Source organism: Trachemys scripta, chromosome 10, assembly GCF_013100865.1.
Source record: "Trachemys scripta elegans isolate TJP31775 chromosome 10, CAS_Tse_1.0, whole genome shotgun sequence".
Taxonomy (NCBI): Eukaryota; Metazoa; Chordata; order Testudines; family Emydidae; genus Trachemys; species Trachemys scripta.
The window spans coordinates 69812297-69835102 of NC_048307.1; the positions used below are offsets into that span (position 1 = coordinate 69812297).

The 22806-nt window shown below is 40.2% G+C and overlaps 1 protein-coding gene across 8 annotated transcripts in view; it reads right to left on the bottom strand.

The window, feature by feature from the left end:
- Positions 1-22806, bottom strand: part of ARNT2 (aryl hydrocarbon receptor nuclear translocator 2) — a 137772-nt gene that overhangs the window by 109308 nt on the left and 5658 nt on the right. Inside the window, exon 1 of one of the 8 annotated variants that reach the window (XM_034784951.1) lies at positions 6350-6442. The exons of the other annotated variants lie outside the window; for them this stretch is intronic. The gene's annotated coding sequence lies outside the window, so the exon portion shown is untranslated. Of the gene's footprint in view, positions 1-6349; positions 6443-22806 lie in introns of those variants that run through there. 8 annotated transcript variants of the gene reach the window in all.

Sequence of the window (22806 nt, forward strand, 5' to 3'; positions counted from 1 at the left end):
ATTCCACCCTTGACAGCATTCCAACTAGCTCACCTTGCTTATTCAAGGAGTCCTGCTGAATTTAATGTACTACACATGTGAATAAAATCAGCAGTAATTGCCCCTCGTGAGTTGTTCCAAGCATTAACTTCACTGCTGAAGTGTCTCAGGATGCAAAGAGAAGGGCATTCAGCTTCACAGCTAAGAAGGTAAACTAATTCTCTAGGAATTTAGTTTGTTAAAGACCTTCTTTTCCCCCCATCCTAGGAAAGACTGTATGCAATCAGCATTACAGTGCTTTCTACCAAGCAGCAAAGACTAGTGGAAGCCAGAAGATACAGAAGGGTAGATTCCTCAGCCCTTCAGTTATTTTTAAATCAGACAACTCTCAACCCAAAAAGGATCCCTCAGAATACAAAGGGGGAGGGGGTGATATAAGATGTGAGAGAAGGAAAATAGTGCTCGTCACTTTTCACTGTCCTCTCCATCCAGCAGAAGTTTCCAAACAATCAGCAGATGTAGTGAGCAGACCCTAAGAGGAAGTGGACCTCGCTAAGAAGCAACTTGGATAACTTTGCCTCTTCTGCCTATGACCACACAGGAATGCATTCAGAACTGTGAGACAAGGATAATCTACATGGTCTTGAAGTTTCCAGCATGGTGAACTTGTTCCACTCAGCTCAGGTGGTAGAAATTCATCAAGCAGTATGGCTTTTTGCTGACATCTTGATCATCTGTTAATAATATATGATTTTAACCAAATGACTTAAGGCATGGTAGGTAGAGACCTTAGTTTCAGGTCTTTGAAATGAACATCTATTTGTCCTTCTAAAGAGCTATGTACAATGGAGATTAACCCTAGCGACTACCTGTTCATCCAAATATTGAATCCTTTCCACGAAAAACAAACAAACAAACAAAAAGAAGAGATTTGGTTAGAAGTTAGGCACAATCATGGACTTGTTCATATGGAAGTCCAAAACCAGTTGAAAGAGGAATTCCTCAAGCACCTGAAACTCTCATCCACCAGGAAAAACAGTAAGAACGGAGCTTTGCTCACTAGGAAGCTTAAATCTCCAACAAGTCACACCAAAGAGCTACTTTCAGAGTCAACAGATTTCATGTAATTTTTCATGCATGTCCTCAAGGAACTATAAGCATGGAAAGCAAAAGCCCATCAAAACCCCAGAAAGTCAATATACCAAAACTGAAAACAGAGGGAAGTTTCAGGCCATTCATAAAAACAACTCAAATAAACCCGCTGTGGGGAACAGCTTGTGGACGTGATATGCTTGCATGCATATCAATACAGCACTATATACACCAGGGGTCGGCAACGTTCGGCACACGGCTCGCCAGGGTAAGCACCCTGGCGGGCCGGGCCAGTTTTATTTACCTGCTGACGCAGCAGGTTTGGCCGATTGCGGCCCCCACTGGCTGCGGTTCACCATCCCGGGCCAATGGGGGTGGCAAGAAGCCGCGGCCAGCACATCCCTCGCCCGCGCCGCTTCTCGCCGCCCCCATTTGCCTGGGACGGCGAATCGCGGCCAGTGGGGGCCGCGATCAGCCGAACCTGCCACGTCAGCAGGTAAATAAAACTGGCCCGGCCCGCCAGGGTGCTTACCCTGGCGAGCCGCGTTCCGAACGTTGCCGACCCCTGATATACACACACAAAACATTGTGACCGTGACCACTATGGACTTCACAATGGCTCTAGAATGCAGGATGCATCATGGCTTAAAGCAGCTCGCTGTCCAATACTCAGTTTCTTCCCTACAAACCAATAGTGAGTTCTGCAGATCTTGAATCTTGCGGGAGGGTAAGGTCTAATTGTCCAGCTGTATAACAAATGCAGTGATGGTAGCACTTCTAAGCACCATGACTGCGATATCAAACACACCTCAGAGGGGAGCTTTCACTATCTAATGACAGCATCATTACTATACAGGGTTAACACATCTGACCAGGGGGCACCACTACTGAGTCACAATATCCTGGGGAGCGAAGGCTACATTGCTGAGATCATGTTCTCCCCCAAAAATATGCACTTCAGATTCTGACTGTGTGGAAAATTCACCCAGGATGTGGCCAAACTAAACATTAGATTCCAGGGAGTCTGACTAGGAAACTGGTTCAGATTTGAACTCCTTTTCAAAGCAGTTATCTCCATCCCGACTTGCCAACAGTCACCCTGCAGGATCAGAGCCTCAATATAATTTCTCCTTCACATGCTAGAAAGCAGATCCTAGGGCTCCATGGGGAGCAGGGTGATTAGAAGTTGGATGGATCAGAGAAGCCAAGAGGACAGGAACATGCAGCCTCAAAGAATGAGGTACTTGTCTGTGGAAGCCACAGCCACAAGGAAAATGGGACTGGACAGCCTGTTTTCTCTGAGGCTGGACCTGCTGACACTGAAGGACACCAGAGATGAAGCTAAGGCTCGGAGAGGTCTACATGGTACCGTTCTAAGGGAAACCTACAGACAGAATAGAAGTGATGTGGCAAGCAGGCCACAAGAAGTACTGCTGCAGGAAGCCCTCTGCTGTATGGAAGAGGGAGTGCAGAAGAAAAAAAGGACACCAGAAAATCAGAAGGGGATACTCGCCAGTGATCTAAATTACATCAGTATAAACCTGGAGTAGCTCCATGGGGGTAAACTGAGCTATTTTGGTGTAATAGAACCAAAGTCCGAAAGTGCATGGGCAGTTACAGCGCTGGTTGTTTGGGTGTGAAAAAAAAACAAAAACAGTTACTAACCTTTTTGGAACTGTTATTCTTTGAGCTGTGTTGTTCATGTCCATTCCATTTTAGGGAGCTGGCATTCTTCATAGATAGAATGAAGCCATTCCATAAGTCAATGCAGTTGTTCGTTGCAGTGGCAGACAGGATGAAAGGTCATCCAGTGTCTGCTCAGAGAATCTCGTCCTGGATTATGGCCTGCATCCGCTCCTTCTATGAGCTGAGAAAGGTGCCCCCGCAGGCAACCGTGATGGCGCATTCAGCTAGGGCACAGGTGTCATTGGCAGCCTCCCTGGCACAGGTGCCGACCCAAGAGATCTGTCGGGCCGCTACCTGCTTGTCTGTCCACATGTTCACGTCGCATTGCGCGCTGACTTAGCAAGCTCAAGAAGACGACGCTGGCTTTGGCAGAAAGCAGACACTGGACGATCTTTCATCCTGTCTGCCACCGCAACGAACAACTGTGCTGACTTACGGAATGGCTTTGTTCAATCTTTGTAGAATACCAGCGCCCGAGAATGGAATTAACATGAGCAAGCACCCGAAAAAGAATGGAAGCACTTGATGTGTGGTACTTGTCAATAAAGTGCCAGAAAGATACAGCTCTCAGGCTCATACACAGTTGCTACTGTTAACTCAAACAGAAGTATTTCCTCAGCCCTGTGTATTAAGAAATGAGCTGGGCTCTTTCCTAGGTTGGGAAGACTTTTCTTTTGCGAACAAAAATAAGGGCATATCTAGCATACATATCCCTTATTTAAAAGGTGTGAGGGAGTAATGGTCAAAGTGAAATATGTACATGGAGTCTGACCATGAATGTTGCCTAACACTGCGGATCCAGGAGAGTGAAAAATATCTGTGCAAATACTTTAAATAGCTTTACAAAAACAAAAAACAAAAAAGTCTCTCAGCTGTAAACTGTTTTTAAAGGTAAGACATTTGCTTTTGCATTGTAAATCACAGGATTTCAAAAATGGAGGAACAGGCTTACACCCAGTAAAGAGCAATGGTGGTATTCAGACTCGTCTGAGTTAGCAGCAAAACCAGAGAATAGTTTATGGACACAGAGAGCAATTATATGACTTCAACAGAAATCTGGACCCAGTTTCTGAATACATTTGAATGCTGAGACAGCTCAAATAATCTCAGACTTTCATTCCACCTGACCTCTCCACTTTCCCTCCCTCTTCCCACCCCCTTCAATCCCCTTCTTTCCTCATCCCCACCTTTTTAAAATTGTTACCCCATCTTACCACGTTATGTCCATGTAATATTGTCTGATTTTGTACTGTCTGATCCTGCAGCTGTAAAGTTGTGTAACTACACAATTTTATTGGCTAGCCTGTCAAATGCATGGTTTTTGGTAACATAGACAAGCTGTGAATCATCTACGTGTTTGTATTTTTTTACTGTTTATTTCTTTATGAAAATTAATTACAAAAAGGAGAAAATTCACAGGGTATTTATTTCATTAACAGGGTACAAAAAGTAAAGTAATCCAAAATTCAGCCAAATAGTATCCAAATGCCTTAAAATTAGGATTCAAGAAAACACTCATTTAGTAGGGAATAATCTCCAATGACAGATTAGACTTCTCTTCTATCTCCGTCATCCACAGGCCTGATCCCGCCACCTGTACTCATGTTGACTTGTACATCAGTCCATGAGTAGTCCCATGAATTCAGGAAGAACGGTACTACTCAATGTGAGCAAGAGTGACAGAATCGGCCTTGTGAGTCTGTGTCTAGAATTATATTCATGGGTATGGGCCTCTTTGCTGCCACTTCCACCCTTACAGAATATGGCTGTATTTCATTGGTGTTGCATGTAGGTCATGCCAAAGTACTTTGGGATCTTTTGAAATGAAGGACATTTTACAAATGTACATTTTAAAAAAAAGTACATTTTTTTTAAATGTACATTATAAAAATTCCAGCTCCAAATAAAAGATGTTTTGTATTTGTTCTGGCCTTTATTATAAAGTTATAGGTCTATGTTACTTATAAAAGTTACACTTACTCCACAAAGTGAAACACAAAATCAGGTAAAATTTGGTCTGAAGGTTTATTTTAAATAGATTTGTAAATATATGTATGTGATTTTTACAACAACCTGTTTCAATTCTTTGTACTGCTGAGAATGAACTAGTGTGCTATCCTCCAACACAAAAATTGAGGGTCTAAGCCTCAGCAATCTTAGTGCAGCAAGATCAATGGATTGGATTTTAGGGGGAAAATATTGATTTGATTTTTAGTTGAATGTTACTTACCAGAGATTGGCCCCTAAGCCAAAATCTCACATTCAAAACACCTCCCAAGCTTCTGAGTATTCAACCTCCAGATCTGGATTTGAATTTTGATGCTTTAGCTCAGCTCTAGTACAGTACATGCTTACAGCTTTTAGACAGACACAGATTTCAGAGGAGCAAAGCTGACCAGTTGCACATCTTTACAATTTGTATCATCTAGCTGAGGAGGAGATTCTGCTACTGCAATCAGAAACCTCTGCTTCTTGTGAAGCTCTGAAATTCCCAAAGGAACACTCTCCCATCTAGAACGGCCATTACCCAACATTACTTTCAGTCAGCGTATTACACAGTCTTTGCTTTAGACCAAGACACGCATGATCTGTATAGGTAACGCTGGCCCTAATCCAAAGCCCACTGAAATCAATGGCAATCCTTCCACTGACTTCAATGGGCTCCGAAACACTTCAACTTTCAAATCTTGTGACAAGTGCAATATTTGCTACCAACTATTAGGGGACCATTGAGGATGCTCTTTCCAGTGTTCTTTAATCCTTTACAATTAATTGTAATAGGATAGGTTACATTAGAACTAAATATCAGTGCATGACTAAACTTGAGAGCAGAGGTGCTGGAACAATTTGTATAGCGGGGGTGCTGAGAACCAGTGAACCAAACTATAAGCCCTGTATATAATGGAAATCACTTCAAGCCAGGGGATGCGGCAGCACCCCCCGTTCCAGCACCTAAGCCTTAGAGATGCCAGTTATATAAATATAAATGTTACAGATTTGACTGCCAGTCCACAAACTGACTGAAATGTCAATCACCTCAGAGATGAGGTTCTGTCCCTTGAACAGAAACCGATAAAAAATGTTTTAGATGTTCTACAAAGGCAAAGTCTAAAAACTTCTTTAGGTAATGGACAAATACAGTTTTCAAAATCATGAAGAATGAAGATATACAACCACTAACAGATTACAAAGGGTTTTACCACCTAGTATAGGCACATTTAAGAGGAACAAAATAAAATCACGTTTATGAATTCAGAACTTACCAGGTGAAAACATAGCCACCATGAAGAATATTTCAGAACACCTACAGTAAAATCTAATTGTAAATTTAGTCACATCACTTTGGCATGTTAATTACAGAGAAAGAAAAACCCAGAGAAATTCCACACCACAGTACAAATTTAAAATACAATTATTTTACAACTTTATTAATATTATTATACATACATACCATTAACAGGTAGGTTAAATAGACAACAGGTCAGAAAAATTTACCATTACATAGGATATGCAAAAGAAGCAATAACCTTTAAATGCTCTTAACTCAGCACAATTATCATATCAAATAAGTAATAAATATAATAAATCCCACCTCTACAGAAGAATTTCTTTCCTGTGACCAAAACCTTCTTGAAATAAATTTTATCCGCATATGAGAAACATCAGAAACCTCTGGGAAGAAATACAACTGCATTGGTATTCTGCTCAGAAAATGTCATCACAGATCTGTTTACCTTAACTGTGGACCATGATTCAGCCAGCAACAACCATCTTGCATACTGATCAATTTACTTGCAGCAAAATTACTAACATTTTCTACATTAACCACATAGATTCTGGAAAATAGTTAATAAATTAAAAAAAATCAAAGCATATAATACGGACACTATTTTGTTAAATTTTTCATTCCAGCAAGATGCATTGTATTTTATGGAGCGTCTCCTGTTATCCTATTGTGCATAATATGACATATTCTATTATATACCATTATTAAAGGGACGTTTGGGGGAAGTTTAAAGTAAGAGCTTTATCATCTTTAGGATTCACAGGTGAACGTTAATTGCATATGAAAAATGTAAAACCATGCAACTAAGTACGTGATTCTTAATGGATCTGTTTTTATAGCACATTTGGCAGTATGTGCAGTCCTGGAACCTTAATAAGAGTGCAGGAGAGCTGGAGTTAGTGTAGTTCAGCAGCATCAGGAAACCGCAAAGAGTCCCTGCCCCCAAAGAACGTTGGGCTATTTTTGGGGGGGGGGGACATCAATTTTTGTGTATTCAACTTGAGACATTTCAATGGGGCCTGATTTTCAGAGGGTGGGTGGGTGCTCTGAAAATCAGGGCCCTGGAAGGTGTCTCAAGCTGGGCACCCAAAAATGGTGGTACCCAAAAAGAACTAATCACTTGTGAAAAATCTTGGCCTATAACTGTAACTTATCAAGTGAAAGGATACCTCATTCTTGAGGCATGGATATGAAATACTACTTTAAAAACAAAACCAATATTATCAGAGCATGAAGCTATTTATGTGGCAATTTCTGACCTTGGATAGGAACGTGCTATTCCAACTGACTTCAGTAAGTTTTATGGATATGCATCCAAGGGCAGAACCTGGCCCAATAAAAGTTTACTAGTCTAGAATATTCTAGGATACCAAATAAACAGTGTATCAGAGCCAAGCTCTACAATGGGAAACACAAACTTCACTTATGAAACAGCAATTTTAGATAAGAAACTGCTTTAATTGCTTCATAAAAGGACAGAGGAAGTTATAAATTTTATTATTCTACAACTATTACAGCAGACTGCCAAAAATCATAAAAAAATAATTATCTAACACGTAAAGTGTACATTAAGTAACTGTCCCAAAGGAAATTAATTATTTTAGTGCATTTTTAGAAAAGATGTTTGGAGATGTAAACTGGGAAATTAGGTGCCAAATTTTTAAATAAAATGGGTCCATGTGCAATTCTACACTTAACACTAGCTCACACATTTCCACAGTTGCATGTACATTTTTATATGCAGCCTGAGGCCTCATTTTCCCCACATTTGGCCCTAAAAATGCATCCTTTGTCTATGCAACAGTGACCTGTGCTCATAAATGTGCATATTGTAGGTTTCTCTGAGTGTGTTACTTCTGCTTCCTGCGTAAGTCGTAGCACACTGTACTAAAAGCCATTCACAACTCTAAATAGTTCTCTTTTCTAAACCGAAAATATTTCTAATTTTTGTTTTAATTATATGAATAGTCCAGAGTTTTCAAAACTGCGTAATTCAAGGCCAGGTCAATACCAGAAACTTTTATCAATATAGTAACATTGGTTAAATGTGTGATTTTTTGTGACATTTCTATTGCAGCAAAAGCCCTACTGCAGACACAGTTGGACCGGCATGAAAGTCTCTCTTAACAATGTAGCTTATTTCACTTGGGAACCTGGCTTATATTGCCAAACATGCTCTAGTGCAGACCTGGCCAAAAAACAACACATTTTGCAGTGACAGTTTGATTCAGCCCACGGTAACAGCCATCAGTGCTGGTGACTATGTGAAATGAGAGGGTGGTTTCTTTTCCCAGTTGATGAGCGAGAAACACCTGAGTAAACTGGGAAAGTTGCCAACCACAGAAGCTGAACAGTATTGCCAATGCCAGGAGTTTAAAAATCATGAGTCAGAACCCCCTCATCCACCTCCCACCAAAATAAATATGATATTGTGCTAAAACTCATAGAATTTTTCAAAAGAATAAATCATGGTTTTGGGGGGCCATGATTTTTTTAAACTCTCTCTGTTCATCCCCAACATATCTGTGACGATTAAAGGCTGAAAATTCCACCTTATTGCACACAAATATGTAGACACTAGCTTCTATGTGCTCCTGCTCCCTGACTCCTTCTCACCTCCACAGCGAATGGTTCATCACTAATTCACCTTCATCTCTTCTCTTATTCCCATCCTTTTCTCCTCATTCCTGTTTTTTTCATCCCTCTCTTCTTAGCATACTAACAGCTTCCGGCTTGGGAAAGGCGGCACTTCTTGCATCACTCTCCAGCAGATACGTACAATGGCATTGCCGACAACTTCCAGCGAGCTACCCTCCGGGTTAAAAGAGAATTTGCTTGGACTTCAATTGTTCAAAGGAGCAAAGGATAAAGAAGGATCCTTAGTGCTCTATTAACTTCAGCTGAGCTGTGACACTTAACTCAAGTGGAGGGTCTGGCCCCTATTTAAAAAGATTCCATCAATTCCAGGGACAGATTTTCAAAGCCGATTTTGCGACCTCTGCAAATTGGCCAGTGGTAAGAACCATGGGGTATGCCCCCAGAAGTCCCAGACATGGAGGAGTGCAGCATCAGTGAGGACACAGTAACTCGAGTAGAACTACTCTCACCTGGGCTCGGCTAACCCAAGTGCTCAGACCCACCTGATGCTGATCGCCCAAGATAACTCTGCATACCCTCAGTCTTAATTCTGAATTTTTTGTTTTGTTTTCTGGAGAATGGGAGCAGTCCTCCTGAAAGCAGCGCAAAATGTGGATCACAGTTTTTGTATGTGGATTGGAGCATAATTAAGGTCAACACTCGAATAAGAACCCAGATTAGCTCTGCACTGAAGACATACCCTGAGTGTCAAATATTCAGGCACAGTTACACTCACAAATGGACAACTGCATGTGTAAATTGGGTAGTCACATAGCTAACGACCCAATCTGCATTCTCAAAAGTGAGGATTTCATGTGAAGTTCATTGGCCAATCTGCGGAGGCTTCAAAGTTGACATTGAAAATCTGTCCATGGAATTGATGGAATATCTAAACAACAGGGGACAGACCCTCAACTTGTGCAAAGTGTCATAGCTCAGCTGAAGTGAATAGAGCTATGACAATTTTCACCAGCTGAGGATCTAGGCCTAGGCCAGGGGTTCTCACAACAAAATTTTTGGTGACCTCGAAGTGCGGCCACCAACTCTTGCTGGTGGCCGCGCTGACAATTTTCCCTAAAATACTTAACTTACTTTAGGAAAAACAGATATATATGCACATACATATGGCCAAATCATTGTAATTTATTGAATCTTTCTGCAGACTCAATAATAAAAATTACGTACAGTTGTCTCTCTTAGGACCTAAACAAAATAGAAACACAAATAAGGTGCTCTGCAGGTTCTTGTTTTGTTGTTGTTGCTTCTTTTCCTTTTTTTGGTTGCTTTTTTAAAAAGATTTGCTAGCTAGTAAATCTGCTGCTGTGAAAAGTGATTAACAAACATAAAAATGTCATTTTTCACAGCAGCAGACTTACTCAGTCCTGGCAAGACCGGGGACATATTAAGCCTTGGATGGAGAGGTCGGTAGAGGGGAAGTGGGGGACAGGGAGGAATGCATGATGGGTCGGCAGAGGCAGCGGAGGCCAGGGACAATGGCCTTCCAGCAGCTCCCATTGGCCTGGAGCAGCGAACCACGGCCAGTGGGAGCTGCGATCGGCTGGACCTGCGGACGCGGCAGGTAAACAAACAGGCCTGGCCCGCCAAGGGCTTTCCCTACACAAGCGGCGTCCCACGTTTGGGAAACACTGACTTAGTAGATGACATACAGCAAAACATCTTGAGTGTTTACCAGGAGGTAAAGTGGAAGTTGTAACACAAGAATATGTGAAAACTACACATAATAATATTGCATTAGATTTTAAAAAAATCACACACACACACACACAAACACACACACAGTCCAAAGGCCATCATTATTTATTACTTGAAAATGATGGGTGAGATTCTTGTCTCTGTTCCACCAGTACACAAACAGCCTCCGTGGAGTTACTCTGGATTTATACTTATATAACAGAGTTCAGAGTCTGTCTCAGTGTGAGCAAAAAAATTAACTTACTGTACTTTGCTGAGATCCAGACTGTGCCCAAATCCTATTGCATTTTCCTCCACAACATTTTTAAGATCTGACATTTTCTGTCTAGATAGAGCACCTAAATGAGAATTTTGCTATCTCCAATCTTGCCTGCTGTAATTACTTGTTCTCCTTCCCCAAATCCCACCTTACTATCTTGTTACATCCCTCCACCCTATTATATCATGTTTAAGATGACCTGCAGACTCTTCTGGGAAATTGTCTCTTTTTATCCATTTGGGAGGATGCCTAGCAAACTTTTGGGTTTTGTGACAAATAAGTAATTATAACTGTTCAACACTATTATTCACTATTACAGACTATTTTTTTAATCCACCCATCTTTAAATTAATTTATTAAAATCAATACTTCACTATTAATTTCAGTGCCACCATCATCAATATCTGGCCTTTAACTTTTCATCTTGGTCAGTATTAATTACTTTGGTCAACTGAAATTGATTTAGATCTCTACCAAAAGTCTATTTTTGATCATTAAAATCCAGAGCTATATTGTTCATACAAAATCAATTTCCAAGAATTATTTTACAGTTGCCTTTAGAATATTTATGGTGCTACATTAAGAAAAAAATAAGCCAGATCAATATTATTCAGCGCTGTTCCAGAGTTTAAATCATAGCAAGATGACAAAACATCCCATTCTGAGAGGTGCTGAGTGCCCTCAATTTCTATTAACTTCATAAAGCATAGTGAATAGTAGTAAATAGACAATGAATTAAAGTTAATGGATAGTAAAGTTACTTAAAATGTTGACTGGGATTGATTTTAACCAACGGCAGCAAGACACCAGTAACTCAGCCTTCCTGGGAAGCCAAACCTTTTCATTGCTCCCCCCGCAAGCTGTTATCTCCAACCACAAAAATACCAAAGTCATATGAAAGTTTTATTACATGATTTGAAATGCATTAGGTTCATGATCCCTGTCCATACTTTCTGTTAAACCCACTACAATACAAACTTGTTGCCAAAACATCTTGAGTGTGGGAGTTGGAACAATTTTTCTAATTTTAACTTTCAGCTAAAGAATACTGTCAGCAGATTTCTGCTAATAATTATTTGAGTTTTTCAATGAATTTTCTTTCATCGTTCCTAGACTCCAATTATAATTGCTTTGCATAAGAATCCTTGCAGTCCAGTTTTACTGGCATGAATATTCACAGAAAGTCATGTGCACAAGTATAGCAGACACAAAATTTTAAATTTTGCTCAATCACTAATTCATTCTGAGAACCAAAAGATATCATGTGACTTACTTCATCAAACATAACAGAGTACAAATACTGAATACCAAATGTCAAATACTTAGAAATATTGGTAATCCATAAAGCTAAACCATTTTCAAAATTTCATCAAATAACTGAACATATAGTTTTGATGAAATCATAATCAACTTGCAACTGATCAAGCAAAAAATTAAATAATTTTACCACTTAAATTATTCATTGCAAATAGCTTACTTGCATCTTTCAAATGATTTCGTAACTTATTCATTGTATCTGAATAATAAAAAATTATGTTGCAGTAGAGATGTATAACTTTTAAGTTTCATTCAGAATACCATGCTGGGTCTATCAAATACTTATCAGTATATTTAGGGTATCACTGGGCATGCTTAGTTAACCAATGTCTATTGTATTCAAAAATTACTGAATCATTAAACAATATTTTACTGACCACTCTAGTGTCTGCAATCCTGCTTGGTCAGCAAGTAAGGGATATTTATTTAATGTTATGATACTGAACTGACCTTTTATGTGTTTCCAAATCCCTATTCATCATCATAAGTCAAACTGAAGAGAAAATTAAAGTACAGTTGCCAGAAGTCACTCAGTAAAAATGACAATAGGAGGGTTCCTTATTGAGTCTCTCTCCCAGATTTCCAGTTTGAGGTTCCTTAGTCTACAAAGATTTCCCACCCCCTCTCCCCCACTTTAAACTCCAGTTCTGCAAACTCAGCCTGGGTTCAAGACATTAAGTTGTGTCCTTTTGCACCCTACATCACCACCAGTAAATAAAGACCCTCTGATTAATATTTAGCCAGCATTTTTTTCTATTAATAAAGCAGAAAAAAATCCAGCATTGAAAAAATGCTTTAAAATAAACATTAATACTATCCATTGAATTTATTTAAACATTGAATTCTACCAAGCCTAGATAAAGTCTAGTCTACAGGCTGCAGGAAAGGGCAGGGAATCATGGGTTCCGATGTGACTGATCCTTGGACAAGTCACCTAAAAAGGGTATTTCATTATTGTCCCCAAATTGCAGTTTCTGGCATTTAGCAGTGGATTCTTTCAGACAGATATCTAAATGGAAATTCCCAAACACTCCATTCTACAAAATTAAGTGCCCTGCCATCTCATGTATTGACTCTTTTCAGAGTCTGTCAGTTGTTGGAAATTATCTCAAAAAGGTCAAAGTTTTTTGCAGTTGAAAAGATTTGGCCACAGGAAGATTATGATTTTTCTGCCCTTAACAGCATAATAAATGTCACTGGAGCAGTGAAGAATGCTAGTCTCGCTCCCTTGCTGTCTGAGTATTACACCCTTTATGTCTGTGAGTAAAGAAGGAACAAATAAAAACCCATCCGTTTTTGGAAGTTCAGAAGGTAATTGCAGGGGTGGGGTGGGTTTTTTTTATTAGATTGTAAAATCTTTCATTCCAACTGGTGCCCCAAAGAGAACACTCTCAGAATACAGGTTTCAAAGTAGCAGCCGTGTTAATCTGTATCCGCAAAAAGAACAGGAGTACTTGTGCACCTTAGAAACTAACAAATTTATTTCAGCATAAGCTTTCGTGGGCTACAGCTCACTTCTTCAGATGCATAGAGTGAAACACACAAACAGAAGATATTTATACATACAGAGAACATGAAAAGGTGGAAGTACGCATGCCAATTGTAAGAGGCCAATCAATTGGGATGAGCTATCAGTAGCAGCAGAAGAAAAAACTTTAAAGTGATAATCGAGATGACCCATAGAAGGTGTGAGGAGAACTTAACATGGGGGGGAAAAAATTCAGTTGGTGTAATGACCCAACCATTCCCAGTCTCTGTTTAGACCTAAGTTAATTGTGTCTAATTTGCATATTAATTCGAGTTCAGCAGTCTCTCTTTGGAGTCTGTTTTTGAAGTTTTTTTGTTGCAAAACTGACACCTTCAAGTCTGTCACTGAGTGATTAGAGAAGTTGAAGTGTTCTCCCACTGGTTTTTGAATGTTATGATTCCTGATGTCAGATTTGTGTCCATTTATTCTTTTGCATAGAGACTGTCCAGTTTGGCCAATATACATGGCAGAGGGGCATTGCTGGCACATGATGGCATATATCACGTTGGTAGATGTGCAGGTGAACGAGCCCCCAATGGTGTGGCTGATGTGGTTAGGTCCTATGATGGTGTCACTTGAATAGATATGTGGACAGGGCTGGCATCGGGCTTTGTTGCAAGGATAGGCGTTTTTGTTGTATGGTGTGCGGTTGCTGGTGAGTATTTGCTCAAGGTTGGGAGGCTGTCTGTAAGCGAGGACTGGTCTGTCTCCCAAGATCTGTGAGAGTGAGGGATCATCTTTCAGGATAGGTTGTAGATCTCTGATGATGCGCTGGAGAGGTTTCAGTTGGGGGCTGAAGGTGGCGGCTAGTGGCGTTCTGTTATTTTCTTTGTTGGGCCTGTCCTGTAGTAGGTGGCTTCTGGGTATTCTTCTGGCTCTGTCAATCTGTTTTTTTCACTTCAGCAGGTGGGTATTGTAGTTTTAAGAATGCCTGATAGAGATCTTGTAGATGTTTATCTCTGTCTGAGGGATTGGAGCAAATGCGGTTGTATCTTAGAGCTTGGCTGTAGACAATGGATCGTGTGGTGTGTCCTGGATGGAAGCTGGAGGCATGTAGGTAAGTATAGCGGTCAGTGGGTTTCTGGTATAGGGTGGTGTTTATGTGACCATCAGAATAAGACATGAGGGAGAGCTTTATAAATAAATACACAACTCAACCAGCTTTGTTACAGGAGAATCTCTGGGGAAATATTAGTTTTACCATACTCCCAAGAGTTTGCCACAAATGTTGAGAATCTCAAGTCCTGCTTAACTTCATCACAAAGAACTGTTTTCTGAACATTAAAGCTTACAGTTTGCTTTAGTCAGAGTTACCGTGATCTAAATTAAATTAAAAGTAAGCTTTCCTATGTTTTCAGAAGGAAGTTGTTACCCTTAGAGACCACTATTACTGCATTTTCCAGAATTACAATCACGGTGTTTCACTAGCAATTTACCGTCAGAACCACTAAGCAGACATTCTTTCCCTGGCTTTTTAAACAGTTGAAGATCTAAAGTAATGGAAGATTGTTTCTCCTTCCATGCTCCCTTATTCAGATTAAATATTGCGTCACAGTCACTAGAAGCTGCTTGTTCCCAGAAGTATACAAACAGTCTGTAGATGCTTTGAACATGGAAGCGAAGAATGTTATTGAATAAAATTCTCTACAAACAAGTGGGATGTTTACATAAAAGCCTTTACAGAATTGAATTGTTCACATTTCTATCTGGAAGAGCAGCAAGACAGCCTTTACATATGTAAACACGAAGGAACCATGAAATCACACCAAATGTCAGATTTGGCAATCACGTTCTAGCTAATAGCAGAATTCTGCATAACTACATACCAAAGGACCTGTAGTTGTCCGCTACATTTTATAAGACAGACCCTTTTCAGTGTTCATTTTATTTATTTGTAAAGACAGACTAAATATCCTATTTCAAGGAGCAGTCTTCTACAGTTTATACACCACACAACCACACCAAACAGCGTGTTTTTCCTTCCTCTAGCAAGCCAACGCATGCTTTCCACAATAAACATGAACAAACGCTTGAAAGACGTGCATGTCATTTTTCGGCTTTTTAAATGTGCATGAAGTAAGTATTATTGAACCATTTGGTAATGTTGTGGGTGTGTTGAATATTTCACCCTCACTTTTAAATACAATTGTAACAATCCAATAACAGGTTAGAATGCTTCCAAAAGCAGCGAGCAGCTGATGGAATGAGTAGGCAGACAGCAAGTTGCAAAACACATATTAAAACTAGAAAAGACATGGGAGCTGTAGCAGTTTAATAGTGAAGGATAAAAGGTGGTGTTCCCAGGCCTAGGTGTATATTTTGTTAAGACAATTAAAGGATATGTGTTTTGCCTTATCACTAACATATCTAGCATACTGAGTGATAAATGTTAATATGCTAGATGTAATAACTAACGTCCCTGGAATGAAGGATACTTCTTGGTTCCAGAGTAGCAGCTTTTAGTTTTATACCTACATCTTTTCTCCCTAACCTCCAGCAAAAAACTGATAACCAATGAAAGATACAATTGGTGTCATGCTTCCACGGTTGTGATTCAAATATCAATCCTGCAACTGAGCTATTAGGTAATTGTAAGTAGTTAGAGAAGGAAAACTTGAAGGACTTAATAACATACATAGAAGGCTAGCAAAGAATAGTTCAAAACGGACATGGATGGCTGAGTTTTGTTTGTGCCCTGAGCAACATTTCATGGTCTGGGAAGGATTCAGATGAGTTCACATGTGGAAAGCGACACTAGTTTCCACATAGGAAAGATTCTAATCACTCTAAATATTAGCATGCTGTGGAACAGGCTTCTTCACATTATTGCTGAATATGGTAGAAACTATAAATAATTTTTATATCATCAATAATTTTGTTCCATCACTTTGGGGAAAAAATGGATACACCGTTTGTTCCAGGTCCAGACTCTCTGACATCTCTCCCTTAAAAGTGAATTTTAGCTTTGAAACTTCTCTTACTAAGGCTACGTCTACACTACCACTTATGTCAGTATAACTTATGTCACTCAGGGGTGTGAATAAGCCAACCCCCTGTATGATGTAATTTATACCTCACCTCTACCTCGATATAACGCTGTCCTCGGGAGCCAAAAAAATCTTACCGCGTTATAGGTGAAACCGCGTTGTATCGAACTTGCTTTGATTCGCCGAAGTGCGCTGCCCTCTCCACCCCCCGGAGCGCTGCTTTACTGCTTTATATCCGAATTTGTGTTATATCAGGTCACGTTATATTGGGGTAGAGGTGTACCAACTTAAGTGCTGGTGTGGACAGCACTGTCAGCGGGAAAGCTTCTCCTGCCATAGCTGCCGCCACTCACTGAAGATGGATTATTTAAGTCAACAGGAGAGCTCTCTCCCATTGGCTTAGAGTGGCTACACAAGAGAGCTTACAGTGGCACAGCTGCACCGTGGTAAGCTCTTACTGTAGCCATAGCCTTAGACTATTATTTGTATTACTGTCATACCTAAAAGCCCCAACCAAAACAGGGCCCCACTGGGCTAAACTCTGTACCAATGTAATGAGTTTGGAGAAGGCAATATGTTAACATCAGGAGAGTGGCACATAATCTCTAAAGGAAAAGGTTCACTAAAATCTATCTATATGAATACACTATAGTTTATGACCCTTGAAACAACTGAATACTTTCAATAACAACTCTTTCAGTATTTCCCTCTCTCCTCAAACTATTAATACTTGTTACGATCAAGTTCAAATGCAAAACATAATTCTGCACATGCATACATACATTCCCCCAGGACTCTTCTCTGGGAGGATTTACCCTTCTCCATCTTGGGTGGAATGGGGTCCTAACTCTCTGTAAGGCATGCAAACTTTTCAATGTCTGGGAAATTCAGATCCAACAACATCCTTTGAATTTTTCAAAACTACAGTATGTTTTCTCTACCATCACAAAACTGCGGCAATTTCAAAATCATTTCCGCTTTTCATATGCCAGTTGCATAAGACTTAAAGGAGAGAACTATATTTCTTGACCCTAAGGCAGGGATCGGCAAGTTTTGGCCTGCGGCCCGCCAGGATAAGCACCTTGGTGGGCCGGGACAGTTTGTTTACCTGCCGCGTCCGCAGGTTCGGCTGATCGCGGCTCCCACTGGCCGCGGTTCACCGCTCCAGGCCAATGGGGGCTGTGGGAAGCGGCACGGGCCAAGGGATAAAACAAAGACAGAGGAAGTTAATTGATACTCATTATTAAAGCAAACTGATATACCACTCAGAGTTCTCATAGCGATACATTTTATATTCATCATTACCATCACCACCACATGAGCAGTTGGGGGGGAGGGGAGACAGAAGGCACTGAGGGTGAAGAAAAGCAGTTCTGTTTTACTCCTACCTAGCACCTTTAACTTTGCCCATGTTTAGTTAGTGACATTTGTACCCAGGACCTACCATTAAAAGCATGCACCTCTACTATTTAAGCTAAAGGAGAAAAACTCAACAGCTGGTAGCAACAATAGGCTATTCTACTCTATGTCAGGGGTTCTCAAACTGGGGGTCGCGAGGTTATTACATGGGGGGTCACGAGCTGTCAACCTGACACTCTATACCAGGGGTCAGCAACTTTGGCACGCGGCTCGTCAGGGTAAGCACCCTGGCGGGCCAGGCCAGTTTTATTTACCTGCTGACACAGCAGGTTCGGCCGATCTCGGCTCCCACTGGCCGCGGTTCGCCGTCCCGGGCCAATGGGGGCAGTGGGAAGCCGCGGCCAGCACATCCCTCGCCCGTGCCGCTTCTCGCCGCCCCCATTGGCCCGGGACGGCGAACTGCGGCCGGTGGGGGCCGCGATCAGCCAAACCTGCCGCGTCAGCAAGTAAATAATCTGGCCCGGCCAGCCAGGGTGCTTACCCTGGGAAGCCACGTGCCAAACGTTGCCGACCCCTGCTCTATACTAACTTAGAATACAAGTTCTGTTACTGTAACACTTAACATTTTTAATAGCTCCTCCAAAAGTGCTGAACAGGTGTCCCCTATACAGAGAAGCTAGAACTCTATATTAGTTATTACTGTACATTGCACAACAGACATCTCTTTATTACAAAGTGTTAGAGTATTCAAACAATTGGGTAAATTAACTGAACAGTGTTAATTTGGTGCACAGTCTCACAGCACCCAAAAGTCCCATGAAAGTTAGTGTAAGTTTGGGGTACAGAATCTAGCTTCCTATTGTCCATCTCAATAGTTGCCATAGAGCATTTTCAAGGTGACACAGTGCTTGAAATTTCTTGACCGACTATCTCAAAGGTGCTCTCAAAAGTGAACTTTGTAAAACAATGTCTTGGTGTCCATGTTTACTGACTCTGAGCAGCACTCATCAGACTGAAATTTATCTCCTAGCCAGTCATAGGGGTCAGCATCCACTGACTTCTGTGGTTACTGTTACATGTGTTACAGCTTAGTGTTCAGGAACTTAGACATTTTCCATTTCAAAACATATTTTTCTAGCTGACAGCACTTTAAGGTCAACCTGCTTTCTGACAATTAAGCAGTGTTCTCACATTACCACCAATAACGAAGATCCTGAGCTAGCAATTTTGTTGATCATGCATGAAATAAAACAAAATCCAGCTCTTATTTCCACAGCTGTATTGGCTCTGCAGTGCTGAGAGAAGTAAAACTTGTTTTTGTCAATAAACAAAACAAATGTGACTCAGAGGACACAAAGGGGACAGTTACAAGCAGTAGCTCAGGGGTAGGCCACCTATGGCACATGTGCCGAAGGCGGTATGCGAGCTGATTTTCAGTGGCACTCACACTGCCCGGGTCCTGGCCACCAGTCCGGGGGGCTCTGCATTTTAATTTAATTTTAAATTAAGCTTCTTAAACATTTTTAAAACCTTATTTACTTTACATACAACAATAGTTTAGTTATATATTATAGACTTATAGAAAGAGATCTTCTAAAAATGTTACAATGTATTACTGGCACGCGAACTCTTAAATCAGAGTGAATAAATGAAGACTCGGCACACCACTTCTGAAAGGTTGCCGATCCCTGAAGTAGCTAAATGCCATTTTTATAGCTACTTTTATGACTGTAACCACTTTCCAGTGGCTACCGTTACATGCAGCAGCTAGTCAGCGGATTATATTGACCTCTGCCGTGTGACAAGGGTATGAGCTTTTTTAATCTTGACCCATGTCAGGTGATTGGGGATAGAAAACAAAATACCAGTCCCTTACCTGCCTTCCTGTGTGCCACGACTTTATTACACTGTCCCTCTTCGGGATGAGAGGTGTTTGACTGTGTGATCCAGTATATGATGTTTCACCCAGTTAATATTTCTTATTATTTTATATTGCCATAATATCTAGAAGCCCCACTCACAACTGACATATGATCCAATCATAAGAAGTTACTTTACTTCTCCCTGCATCCTGAAACAATTTGACCCTAATTTTTAAATATGGCCAGACCTCAGCCTGATTTTGCTCCCAGATATAACAGTGGGTGAAACTTTACAAGCACACAGCACTGCAAGTGCATTTTACTGCACTCAGACAGCTACCCATCTACCTAGACAGTAATAGGTAGACGGAGAAGGGTAAATCCTCCCAGAGAAGAGTCCTGGGGGAATGTATGTATGCATGTGCATAATTATAAGTGGTATAAAATGCACATGCAATTATTTGTGCCCCAAAATTGTGTTCCTAATTATTTCTGGGAACAAAATTGGAGGCCATTTTTCATCAACAGATTTTTCATTTATTGTATATCCAATAGAAAGTGATTTTGTTTTTTTATCCTCAGTAATACAACAATGCAGTATTTTAGGTCTTTGCAGCATCAGTCATTTGTTGGTATGTCTCTTCCCATAAAATATTTTCATGTAACTGACAAACTCTACAGATACATTTTGAGTCTGCCAGTAAGCAAATACTACCGTTAAAGTGTAAAGGAACATTTAAACAAGCATCTGTACCAGCTGCAAAGAAAAACAGACAAAATTAACATATGAATGACAATCCAGTTGTTAATTACTATCTGTTCCAGGCGTTCTGTATGAGCTTAAAAGCCTTACAGAGTGTATGCTAGTAGAGTCAGCAGTTAAACACTTCAACCCTCCACTAGCTTTAGTAGAGAAAGATGACAACTTTTGCATATGATTTGATCTGTCAGATGTGTTTGAAATGTAGCTGAGAGAAGGACTGGCAGCACAAATCTTTAATTTAAAGTGCAAAATTGTGACCTGTCCTTGAGCAAAACAGCAAAATGTCTGCGTTAATGGAGTGCACATCTAACTTAACAGATGTTCCCAATCTTGAGCCAACTAATAATAATACTCTGCACTTAAACAGTGCTTCCCATGGAAGGCAGTGTGATTAGTGGTTAGAACAAGAAAGCCTCAACTTCCCTTAGGTTTCCCCACCTATTGAATAGCAATGGAACTTTCTTAAATGCTGTCTTAGCACTTGAGAGAAGCAACAGTACAAAATCAGCATTTGTTTAAATAACAGTCATTGAGAAGCAAGAACACTGCTGAGCCTAGCACCAGAGTTAACTCTGACAGAGTGGCTGTACCAGATGGAAAGGAAATTGAGTAGTGAGGAGGAAAGTGAGACGAGAAGGAGAGTGGTCTGAACAAAAATGCAAGGGGAACAAAAAAGAAAAGAAAAAAGCAGACAAAAGAGAAGGAAGATGGCATTACAGAAACAGGTTAATAAAAGGAGGCCTTCCTATACCTCCGGAATATGAAAACGTTTCAGCAGTACTATACCTAGACCTACTTACAATGCAAAGGATTTTCCCTTGTGCGCACTATGAAGGCCTCCTTTCCCAAAGAAACACTGGTATCTCCTGGATTCAAAAAGGAGCTCATAGATTCCTGGAGATTATCTTTTAATGTATAATCCGGATACTGGCTGCCTTCAGCAATCCACACAGCTAGGAAACCCCTTCAGAATGATGCTGTAATAGGCAGATCCTCTGCTGGTGTAATTTACCCCAATTTGCACTGAGTATCTGGCCTTACAAGTCCCTGTTGATATTTAGAAGCAGACATTCCATTTGTTATGGAATGCTATTCTACTAGCTTTTTCAATGTAATTTGTTGCACTTACATTTATTATTAGGAAAAGGGAAACAATTCCAAACTGCATAAGCAACACTACACTGGGGACAAGGAGAACATAACAGATATAGTGAGAGACAGGACCAGCACCACAGAGCATACAATCTAAATAAAAATTTAAAAAGATGGACAAAGAGGGAGAGAAAGGGAGTCATTTTACAGAGGCACAGAAATTTTAACTGACTTGCCTAGGGTCAGACAGAAAATCTTTCACAGAGCCAGGAACTAAACCCAGATCACCCAAGTCCCAGTCCAGTGACTTAAATACAAGATCATCCTTTCTCACCTTACTAGCATTGATTTTATTAGCATGCTAATTTTCATAAGTTAGTGTTGAATTAATGTATTTACTGTGCTCTTCACTTTGTAATTATTTAAATCTAAAAAGTTACCCTGTACCCCACACACCTTATCTTCACAAACCATTAAAGTAAGAGAGTTGAATTTGTCTTCCTAATGACAAATAATGTCAGATCTGTCTTCCTAGCAACTGGCTACATCAATAACCTTATTTTGCATGTGACTATTTTAGAACTTCGTCGTTTTTCCTTGTCTACCCAAACCTTACAATACTTTTCTTACTGAAATGAAAAAATCAGCAATATCATCTCTACAGCAAAACTGTCTTTTTTATTAAGAAGTGCAGTGAAACATTAAAGCTTGAAGCATCATTTGAAACTAACCATACTATTTTTAATTTGCATATTCAAACATTCCAAGATCAAAATTATATTCTGAAATTCATCTCTGATTTTAATTTAGAAATATCAGGAAAATATATGCTTTTAATACAAGTTATTCCTTTGCAGATAGTTTTAAAATTAAACTGCATCACAGAATTGAGTCAAGAGGCACTGAAATAAGACATTGTACTATGACTGAATTAAGGACCAATTCAGTAGTAGGAAAGCTATGAATATCACAGGAGAAAAAGATCTTCAGTTTAACTAAGCCTGATATTAGCTAATGCATGCTCAGTTATAAGAATCTCTGTTTTAACATTATCTTGGACACAATTCTTTGCATCCCACATACTTCTAAAGCCTATTACAGGTCTCCATCATTATAACACTCAGTTTATCCCCAAGGATGTTGTTAAATTGCTTTTGGAGTTTACTGACTAGTCTACACTACAGTCAGAGCAAAGCTGTTACTACTGTAGCAATGAAGTAGAGAAGTTCCCGGACTTAAATTCAAA